Source organism: Dreissena polymorpha, chromosome 6 (assembly GCF_020536995.1).
Source record: "Dreissena polymorpha isolate Duluth1 chromosome 6, UMN_Dpol_1.0, whole genome shotgun sequence".
NCBI lineage: Eukaryota > Metazoa > Mollusca > Bivalvia > Myida > Dreissenidae > Dreissena > Dreissena polymorpha.
Window position 1 is genome coordinate 115872606 of NC_068360.1, and position 11533 is coordinate 115884138.

The following is an 11533-nucleotide window of genomic DNA, read 5'->3' on the forward strand; positions in this document are numbered from 1 at the left end:
AATATGAACATATATAATAATATTATCAAACGGGTTAAGAAAACATCCGGTTCGAAATAGGTCAAATGTACACAATTAATGGACGAACATACACGCGAGCGCTGTGAGTACTGTAAACACTTACAAATTCTATGATGAATTTAAGTAACAGTTGTTACACATTAAATTTCAAAATTGTGACATTGACGTTTAAGCAAGTGCAATATTGGGCTCGTGAAAAATTTCGTTTTGATATGATAATACAATTTATTTCACAGCCTCCCTACCATGCAAGATAAAAATTAGATATAAAATCCTTGCAAACTTGGACAATCACAATTAACTTATATGGACTAAGTGTCTACTTTGAACCTTACCTTAAGTAAGTGACATGGTTGCTTCAATCAACAAATCGTCTTGATAAGACTGATATGTAAATAAATTGCTACACTTTATTTTAAAATCCAGTAATCCCCAATACAGCTATGGACATTTACATGAACTTTCAACCATGTACTAATCAACCCCTAAAAAGCAAATGTATACTGTGACCTTTGCTTATCACATAAACATCCCCGACTTCACTATACAAATCATTTTAAGCGCGGTATCTAAATGTAACTAAAACCTGCAGCAATAGCACTACAGAATATGTGCCACATAGAAAATAAATGTGCAACCATAGAGAACGTGTGCATTCTGCCTCAATCAAAACAAGTATTCAAATGCTTCGTGCCAACTTCGTCCATGAGTGCAGCCATCTTTAAATAACATTCTTATCAATACGCCTGGAAGTTAATACGAATAGGTGCAACTAATATTTAATGACCATGAAATACTTTATGAGTAACTTTAATGTAAAATGTATTCAGCGTTTCATAATGTAACATTTTGCATTAATTAGTCTGCGAACAATTGTTTGGAGATACATGATTGCTGGGACGTTTATAGGTTATTTGAAGTTTCTGGGAACGATAAACTTTTTTAGATTGTTGAGAAAGTATGGATTGTCATTTACACTCGAATATGTCTCATTGTAATTGATAGCTTTGTTGATTGAAGTTTGGCTCTTATCCATTAACTTCTTTTATCAATCTGCTAGTAATGTGTTATGTATATACATGCATGATTATATCCCTAAAATACAACTATACATCTTCTATATGTTGACAATTAAGTGCATTATAAATGCGTAGGTTCCTACACTTAAGAACTGTAATGCAAGGCTGTTATCAAATTCTATCTGTAAATTGAATTGTGAGACTATATTAAAGTAGAATATACAGAGGACAAAACATGGGCAGCCGATTTTTTGTAAGTGGCATAATTTAGTGGCAACAACAATTTTTTTTTCTCTTCTGCCTTGAAAGCGGAGTATAACATAACATTACTAATAGATATACCGTGTATTTAAACAAAACGCATGACCATTGTAAGAATCGACTGTTATTGTTATTGACACTCTTATAGCATTATTATCTTTTTTTTCAATACCATTAAACACCACATTGAACATGAACTTTTAAGACTATAATTGAACGAACATATACGTATTACATCAATACACTCTCCATTCAAGTTTGCTTCAAACCAAAAAATGTAATATTGATAATATGTCTCAGTTTATATAGCATTCTGTTTTATTAAATGATTTTTCAAAACACCTACAATAGATTGGATATTTGAAAGTGATGCTGTCTAGTCTAAATTGGGATTTAGACAAGTTAGGTTTTATACATTCTTCCATAACCCATCTTGTAAAATTATGTCTTCAAGTACCAGCATAATAAGGAGAATATACTTTCTGGTTCGACAGTTAAATACACAGGATTTATTTTCAAACTTTCTATAGAAAAAGGTTATTGATGTAAACGCATCCAATAATTGATTGCATGGTCATTTATTGCCATAGTATTTCATACAATTATGTGCAATCGGCTGATATAGTTATATGCGCCATCTGCAACACGGTAACTTTATTTCTTGAAATAAATGAAATTCATGAAACCTTATACTTAGGTTTCCCGTACATTAATGTTCTTATTTAACGACGAGTTCGAATTCCCCGCTCATGATGATAAGTGGCTTTATTCCGAGACAATTTTGATTTGGATGGTCATCCAACAGAAATCAATAATATATACAATATAGATTACGTGACAAATATTTAAACATATTATATGTGTTTGAATATTGCTATTAATTTAATATCTCAGAGAATCATGCCAACCAAAAGAAATGGTTTTCTTTTAAAGCCTGTACTGTTAGTCGGTTGCCTGCCATTTTAGAAATATGACTTATACCTTTGATATTGAGAAAATTCTTGCATCAATTTACGATAAACTATTAACAAATCTTTAGTTTATGAATCGTGAACAAGTGTAGATATCGTTACCATAAACAGATCGGTTAAATGGATATGAAAATTACGAAACTGTTCATCTCTATAATTTAACATGTCCATTGCCAAACAAGTGAAATTAAACATCACACTGGTTTGGGACAGAAAGGACTTTTTCCTTTAGTCTATATTACCGAATAATGGCTATACAATTACCCTAAAAAAGCTGTGATGTACAAATAAAATTTAACTTAAAGTACTTGTGACCCATTGATTTCTTTAAAATCACATTGTTAAAAAGCATAAACATACGTTAGGACCATCTTTCTAAATACAAAAAATATTGTTGTGACAGACAGATTATTAATGTTTCCTGTTTATTTTCAGTACTTCATAAATGACTGCCATTACACAGGTGTCCAGTAACAAAATGTTTGGAGGTTGTCAGAAGGTCTATAGCAATGAAAGGTATATTTAAGAACATGATGATCTGTTTTGGAATAAACAAATTGCTTGATTGCATTTTCTTAACTTAAAAGGAAATTGTTACACTTTAACCTGCACAATCCTTTTTGCTTGCATAACCAATATTGGTAAGTTTAGTGCATACATGTTAATAACACTTTCTACACTACCACGTTTGGAAAAGACTTACACTACTAGAACTTGGTCATTTAGTTCTGGCTGTCCAAATTTGATCTAATGCTTTTCCTATTTTGACTTTGAGCGACATAAAATCAGGTCAAGTTAGAATTAGCTTAAGTTCATTTTAGAAATAATTCATAGCGTTTTACAATTATGTTATAAATTGTGATGGTTTATTTGACAAGTAGATTAAACGAGCAAACACTTCTTGGTAACATTAACTTAAAAATTAAAATATATTTTTGACTTTGAAATAAAGTATATTTAATCATGAAACAAAAATGTATTGTGTACATATGAGTGTTTGTATGCTGAAACTCATGAGTGTTTGTATGATGAGTGCTTCGTTGTCTTGCACCATGAAGTTTGGTATGTACATTCAACCACAAGCAGAGGTCAATCAATGTCCTGTTCTTTACCGGCCTTCTGGTAAGAATAGTCATATCCTTTGAATAGGTTATTTTCCGTTTCAAAACAATATTTAGTCAAAAATTCAGTCAGATGAAGTCAACTTGTTTCCCATTAAATGTTCGGGAGTTCAAGCCCCATTAAGGTTCATGTAGAGGCTTCATTTTGAAAAATGTGGGACCCCTAGCATTGAACTCAAATTTGACTTAAGGAAGAGTGCCACATTAAAATTGTATACATATATGCTTTAAAGGATATTTTTCCTTCAAATTGCTACCAATTTTGTACATCAACGTATCATAACATCCACAAAATCAATCAAAATACAAAGCGATTTTAACACTAAAATATACATTATTTTCAAAAATCTGAATCATGTTTATTCCACGTATTTCGGCGGAAAATTATATAACTAGTGAATAATATCGACATTGACGAGGGCAAGTTACGCTTAAATAGTAAAAAAAGTTTACATATCTAGAAATATCAAAACTCGAACACATGTCATTTCATCACCATGGGGGCAGCCATTTTTAAATTAATAAAATAGAAAGAAACCTGCTAAAAACTCACTCATCGCCTAATTGACATTCCAAACGGTTGACGATGACAAATGCATTTGATTGTTATCTTTCCGTTGATGTTTGCCAACTGCACGATCAGACAATATAAACACTCAAAAGAATAACTATGTAAGAAGCATTTCACCAATGTTTACAATCGTTGTCGAATCACACGACATATATTATTGCGCATAAAATAGTACGCTTACAGACTGATAGAAAGATCGATACGTAACTCTGTTCAATTCATCACGGTATACTATTCTATAGATAATATATAATAATACATCGCTTTAACAATCTAAAAGTAGAAATAATTCTTTTAAACGGAGTTTTTAATAACGAAAGTGAAAACAACGGAAGTTGGATGGATATTCTGTGAGATTCACTTCGACTCCAGAAAAACAATACAAATAAACTAAAAAAGACGTGTGGGGGACAATTTTCAGCTGGATAATATTTGTAATAAGGTAAGTGATGATATCTCTACGTGGTCATTTCTATCATTTAGTGCGATCTCTTGCTGATTAATTTTAAAAGTTGTTTTACTAGTTGCCACCCAACTGTCAAAATAAGTATTGTGTTTTCTCGGGTATGTGTATACACATACCCGTTTTTCTCACCACTGCACGTGGTTTCGACCGATTTGTTTTGCACGTTTTTCTACGGATCACAGCGATGGCCACGCTTTCAAAATGAGTAGAAGAAATCGAAATATAAAATCAATCGTTTTGCCAATTTCTTTATATTCCTTTACAATTTTATAGGTCGTCTGCAATCTATTTCAATTTGAGATGGTTTAAAATTTGCAATTTTGTTGAGAGGTAAATAACACAATTGTTAAGCCTTTGAAATAGAATTGTGACTCTTATTATCCACCATACCTGCATTTTTAAAAAGTAGTTACGTTTTAGTTATTTTTAGAACTTTGTTAAGAATATTTATCCAAAAAAGGCAGTTGAATAAAAACTCATTTGTTGTTTTATGACAATAATTTTCTGTGAAATGTTGCTAATTTGACCTTGTATACGTATATAGCTTTGTATTTATTCAACTTAAGGTAGTGCATATCCTTCCTAACTTAAGATTGAGATTTTGTAAATTAGTGTAAAAATGTATTGGTTTTAAACCATAATATGAATAAAGCACACAAATATTGACTGTCAAAAATGTGTTTATGTTATTCTATCCGTCTTTAGCTTTAAAATGATATATAGTTTGACCATATTGTACCACTTTCAATGAAAAAAAACCAAAGCGAAGTTTTAATGAATTTTATCCCCCCCATGAACCTTAAAACTCAAAATCAAATAATATTTCGCAAAGCATTTTGTAAAATAAACTTCATCCATATTAAATCAGTGTTCCTTATAGCAATTGCCGAAATTGCAACGCTAGATATGGTATGGTAAGATAGATTTAACGATATATAAAATGCTCGTTTTTATTTTGTGTGTGATATATATATATATTCGATGTGTATTTCTCGAGACGATATCCGAATATTAACGATCGAACGCGATATTGGCTTCGGGCATCGTCGGCAGCACGATGTAGTTCTCGCGAGCTGCCCGAAGACAATCCCTCGCTTGAAAATGATATCGTCGCGGGAAATACACATGGAATATATTGGTCCCTTTATGAATTATTGTGAGTGTTAATGGTACTTAACACTACCATATAATCAATTATGATACAGTAATAATAGAATAATAGCTTGTCTTCACCTTATTATTTTTTTCTTATTTTATAATAATTGGTCAATACAAATGTGTTTACAAGTTTTGAGCGGTTCTGAAGAATTTAGCATTCATAGCAAAGTTTATCCCTGCAATGAAAAACACAATTTTATTAAAACTATCACCCTGCTGTATAAAACAGTTTTTAAAAAGGTTTATCAACTGGTTCCATGCTGATTCCGTAGTACAGACCTGACTAAAGCTGTGCATAACTTTGTGGCTGCATATTAAGGAATCATCCTGGTGTCACCGGATACCAGTCCACATGAGTCCTGACTGGATGAATGGGGTGGATGTTCAGTTTAAACTGCAAAAGCCTTGTATGATCAGTCTATATTTGGCATCTGACGTTATGCGTTATCACCCTTGAGTTTATTACCAGTCTAGAATTGTCAAACTTGTTTTCTGGGTCTTGATGAAACTTGGACAGAAAAATCATCTTAAACATACCCATGCCATCTTAGAACTTGGCTCATGAGTCAAAAAAACTAGGTCATCCGGTCAAAACGTAGACACACTTGATCCTTATAGAAGCCATATGTACGACTTAATCTTGACTAATCTTTCTCAGAATGTTTATCTTGACAATCACAAGGTCAAGTTTGAATCTAGTTCATGTGCAGTACACATATCTAGATCACCTGTTCAAATGTAAGAAAAACCTCAATACGTATATTTGTAGAAACTACATTGGTGGATAAACCTTGATTAAACTCGGCCAAAATGTTAATATTGACGAAATCTAGACGGATCTGGGTCAAGTTGGGGCAAAAAGTAGTTACGAAATTAATTAAGTTGTCAACAAGCGGTGCACATTGAATATCATTGTATAAATATTTTTTAAAGAAATGCCCCAAATAAATCCTCATTGTTAAAATCTGTGCATAACAGAAGCATGAGTTCGCGAAGATTTTTTTTGTAACTGGTCAGTTTACAGTGGGTGTTTTTTTTATTTACCCCGTCAAAGGCGAAGGAATATAGTTTTGGCGTTGTTCGTAAGCCTGGCCGACTCTCTGTCTGTATGATCGTCTGTCAGTCAGTCTGTCCGTCTGTCACAAACTTTTAAGTTACGGCGGGGGATATCAATTCAACGAATTTGCTCGTTATTGATTTAACATGATGTGAACGTCCAAGATTAGTGTTAATGTATTATTGATGTAACAGGAGATTGTCCAGTCAATCAACAGTTATAGTGAAGTATTAATGTTAAAAGAAATTGACAAGTCAATCAACAGTTAAAGTGAATGATATTACAGGAGATTGACCAGTCAATCAACAGACTGTTGTGGGTTCCAGGTGAGAGCTTTCCTTAACGTATATTGGATGTAGGTTTGCGATGGGTGTAGACGTTCCATCGCCAACTTCTGTGAAGAATTTCTTCTCCAACAGGCTGCTTCTTTATAGTTCTCAATAATTTTTGGTGGTTCATCTTGTCTGGCCAGCCAATCTTTAGGATAATTTTGAGACTGGTGTTGATGAAGATGTGTATTTGCTTGTTGGTGGTGACGATCCAGGCCTTTTGTATATAGACAAGTAGGGTTCAATAGTATCTAGGATACTGACCTCGATGCCTGTTCCCAAATTTTCTTCACCTTATGGAAGGCTGCCCATGCTCTACTGATGTGAATTCCGAGGGTTGCATCTGTTCCTTTATGATTGTCCATGATGCTGCCGAGATATGTGAAACGTTCCACCTCTTTCCAAATATATAAATACATCACAAAAGTTTAATACATTAAAACAAATAGACGTTAAGATAGCTGTTTGGTTCGCAAAAATAATTTTGGATTAACGTATGATTAAATTAAATGTTCGTTCTGTGTTACGCTAAAACATTTAGAAGGTTCGTTATGTTTTATACTAGTGTTGAATCAATATATGCACATACAATGACTTACTGGGTTTTATTAATGTAACACAAGTGTATTAACTCGTGACTGAAAGAACACTAAGCGAAAGTCGATTAACCCAGTCATTACAATACTGTTGTAAATTATTGACTGGCGATTAATATCAGTGAATGATGTCGTTTGAAACGAACATGCTCATATTAAAAGGTATATTATTCATATCCGTTACATTTGAGAAACATCCGTGTTTGCGTATGGAGTTTACAGTACATGTTAACATTCGTTCATCGCCCTGACGTCTCTATTTGGAGACACGTATACATTACAGGAAACCGATCAAGAATGCACAGCGGGCTACAGTATACGCCGAAGCTACTTGATTAACATCAAATAGTAACAGCGCGTGAAGCTAAATCATTCCGGGCTACGGTAAGGCTTATGCCAACTCGGGTACCGACTTCGCTGCGTGCGTGGCAGTTCAAGTGACTACTCAAAAAGGCTTTGACTCATGCACGTCCCTACATGGGGGCCATTGGAGTGGATGTGGTTATTGGGCATTGTATTTACTCTCAACACATTGTTTAAACATTATCATTCGAGCGAAATCGAAGGGATAATTCACTCAATTAACGTGTATTCAGTCCCTGAATATGAACTTAAGGCGACATTTTTTCCGATGTTTTGTATGATTATATTATTGTCGTTGTTGATCCGATACCTGTGAATGCTCATCATGCATTATCCTGAGAGCATGTCGTCGGACCTGGTGCATCTGAGCCATCTCTTGACTCGTCTCAGCGTTCCACCGTACAAGTGTCATCCGTGCGGATTATTATACTAACCATCGCCTCACGTAAGGTTGGGAAAAATCCTTTCTTTACCACGTCAACAAATCTGACTTACGGATTCATGCCGTACCATGACATTCTTTCATGTTCAAAACTATCGATTTGATGGTTTGGACTGTATCTTTATAGTCTTGGCTTCCAAGAGACTGGAACAGTGAGTCCAATGTACGGAATATACATTTTGCGTCGATAGTATTTTTCTTTGTTTCCGCCAACATTGCCGTGGTGTCGTCATTGTAATACCAATTTCTTCGGCTGCTTTTTTTAAACCGGACAAAATATATATCATCGGCGAAAATCGATTGCGAATTATGTCGACGATGGGGAAACATTGATGTCAGATTATCGACGCTCATTTTCACCGATCATGTTGAATTAATTAAACAGCCGTATCTCTCTAAAATACTTAATGATTAATTTCTATGTTCCAATGGTATTACGTACGTCAGAAAGATCATATCATTTACAACATGAATAATTCGGTGAGCCGAACAATGTACAAACACGGCGAGAGTATAAACGGGCTTGTACACCATGATATTTTGCAGTCATAGTCGAGCATCCATCGTATCTGTGGCTGCGTAGCTTGTTCAAGTTGAAACTATTCTTCTTGCACGGTGTAACAATTGTCCCTGCAATAGTTGCTGCGTCCATTTCATCAAGTGCTTTACATCCAAGGAACTATTCTCTTATGACGAGTTCCTCTACATCGACAGTGTCTCCGTTCCCGAGGTATCAGAAGGCTTATCCGCTGAGAATTAGAATCCAGTTGACCTAATTACTAGCTACATTTACACTATCATTCCTAACTTTCTGCTGGAAAGAGTCGATGGTTCTAAATTTGAATGGAAACATATTTTACAAGACCCGCCATCCAGTAAATGGAGGAAATGAATACTTCGTGATGACATATCCAGTTTATCACGACCCAAAATTGAAACATTCGTAATATTTTCTTGAAACTGAATAATGACGTTGGTGCCTTCATGAAACTCCATGGAAATAAATTCCCAACTTTTAGCATCCAAAGTTGATGAAAAACATCTTTGAAAGAATAACATATAAACAGATCCCGTCCTGAAACTGGGCCTTGCGATTCCTATCACGACTCACCTATTACATTTGTGGTGTGGGATAACATAATAAATGTCTTCGGATGATGAGTGATGACTACAAATTCTATATTGGAAAAGCCACGTTGATCAAAGGAGAGAGAACAAAAGGTATAATTCAATCCAATGCAGTCAATTAATCAATTCGAAGCCATTACTCGTAACCTTCCAGATATACTTCATGATGCACCATTATCAGGCCTCATTCTCAAAAATGTCAATGCCTCCGGCATCAAAGGGGCAAGAGAAACCCCCCTTGACCCCCCTATAATAATTCCTTATCTTTGAATTACGGTTTGCTTATTTGTTATTATAGTTGCTTTGAAGAAAATGAAGATATAAAGAACAAGGTATCCGAGTCTTATAAAGTAAAATTTGCTTCGACAAAATAGCTTGACATACATTTGAACCACGATTATCTACATGCATTTTGTAGCCGTGTAACCCAAGATGAAAAGAAGACGCCTTTTAACTTTAGGTCAATCAGTGACAATTCGAGGTCAAAGCACTAGACCAGTTGGTTTCAGCAAAACATCTTGATAATGATTTAGGTTATTATCAAATTAAGAAGGCTTGGTATTTAGGAAAAGAAGTATATCGATGTTGATGTCTACCATTCCTGCCAGATGTTAAGGTCAAAGAATTACTGAAAACTATATCTACAAAACATTTAGAGAACCGTTTGAAATAAAATACCATACTTGTTTAGTTGTGTTTGTCTTTAGGTATGAATGCCCGTGTCGATTATGGGATCAATATATCAAATATCAGTTTCAAAGGGGCATGCAATATTAAAATATAAGCAAAGTGTTACTCTAGTTGAGTCAGTGCCGAAGAAGCTTTATTATAGCATGTCTGCCTTAATTTGTACCAAGGACCAAAGCACCAAATACTTGTCAATTTTTCTAATATTATATATCGGTCCACCAGTATGCCATATCGCATACCATGCGGAGCCTTAAGTGTGAATTTAAATAGTACAAGCCACGTAACTGATACATATGACTGTCGTAATATTCCTTAAATTGTATAACTCAGAGCACTTAAGTATGCATTGAATTTACTTAATTGTAAACGAAATTGCAACGATGAGTTAAATGAAACCTCCTATTCTGATTTCGTATGATTATCAAGGAAGATGAAATGATGTTATCACGCAGCGTCATATATCTCGCGCATATTTCGGGACGGATATAAAGCCAAAGAATGGCATATGTGTGGATTTTAAACATGAGTGGGTTTCATGTTTTAGTTGCATTAAAATAACTTCATTTTTTTATGATCAGACTCACGTCGGCGTTCGTTGTGATATTGTTGCAGAAGCAGGTGCTGCTGTTTAAAACGTTTGTTAAACAGTGGTTATTGTTTTGTAAACAAAATTATGTTGTTAACATTCGAATACATATGATTTTGTGTTGGCATTTAAGGTACACGTTAAATGAGCTCCAACTACTAAAATTCCTTATGACTTGTGCCCATGAGATGACGTCATTGAAACTAGCTCATGTAGTACGGTTAAACGCAATCGGAATTATAGCAAGTTGCATCATAACGAATATTTAGTCTGTTGACTTGTCTTTAAGGGATTTCTTAAGAATGTATTGCGTGGTATCATGCTTGGTAAAGAATTATGGCAAACCTACGGATGCATAGATTACTCACAATAATGCCGTCAAGATGTTGTAATAGAAGAATCAAACAAGCAGAGCCCTTATTATAAAATAAATGTAATTATATAATGCATGCACATATTGCATATAGCAAGTTGTTATATGCTATGATTATGTTTGAACATTGTCGACTATACAAACAGTATGAATACAAGTATATTGTTTTTGTATTGCCTTCCACGTAAACTATGCTTCGAAAAATATCAAAATGATACACTTTGAATTTTTTTTGGGGGTCAACAGTTTTGCCAAAGTAATTGCCTTTTGCAATTGTTTATTACCTATTAGCATGAAAAGTAATGTGCAATGTCGCCCTCATCCATATACATTTTCCCACTTGACGAGTTCGTTTGGAGGTGTACTTTGGATATAAAACGA